Source organism: Penaeus monodon, chromosome 15 (assembly GCF_015228065.2).
Source record: "Penaeus monodon isolate SGIC_2016 chromosome 15, NSTDA_Pmon_1, whole genome shotgun sequence".
Lineage (NCBI taxonomy): Eukaryota > Metazoa > Arthropoda > Malacostraca > Decapoda > Penaeidae > Penaeus > Penaeus monodon.
In genome coordinates this window covers 22441190-22441573 of record NC_051400.1, presented here as the reverse complement: position 1 = coordinate 22441573, position 384 = coordinate 22441190, and the positions used below count along the sequence as shown (strand labels likewise).

Sequence of the window (384 nt, the reverse complement as noted above, 5' to 3'; positions counted from 1 at the left end):
CTTTTTTTTTTTTTCCCCCCCGGGGAAACCCGCGTTCGCCTGTGAATTCGGCAATTGACGCCTTTTCCTTGTCCTGTACAGATTATAGTTTGCCTTTTTTCAGGGAAATGTAAAATACATGGCGGTATTTTTAAAAAATAAAAAAAGGAACTTGCATCTAAAAAAAGTATCAAAGGGTTTAAAGGAAAGGAAGAGGAAAGGCAAAGGGTTTTGTTTCCTTTAGAGGGCCGCGCAGAGCCCCCCTTGCAGGATTCGGGGGGACATTCTTTTTAGATTTGATTGGCAAAAGGCGGACGCTCTTCCCCCCGCTGACCGATGGCAGGGACATATCGGAGCCGCTGCGCACCGGCGGAGGACTGCAAGCGTCGTGTCGTGAAAGGCTCC

The 384-nt window shown here is 48.2% G+C and overlaps 1 protein-coding gene across 1 annotated transcript in view; it reads left to right on the top strand.

Annotated features, from left to right (window-relative positions):
- Window positions 1–384, top strand: part of LOC119582255 (neuroglian-like) — a 25477-nt gene that overhangs the window by 13675 nt on the left and 11418 nt on the right. The gene's annotated exons all lie outside the window — the stretch shown is intronic.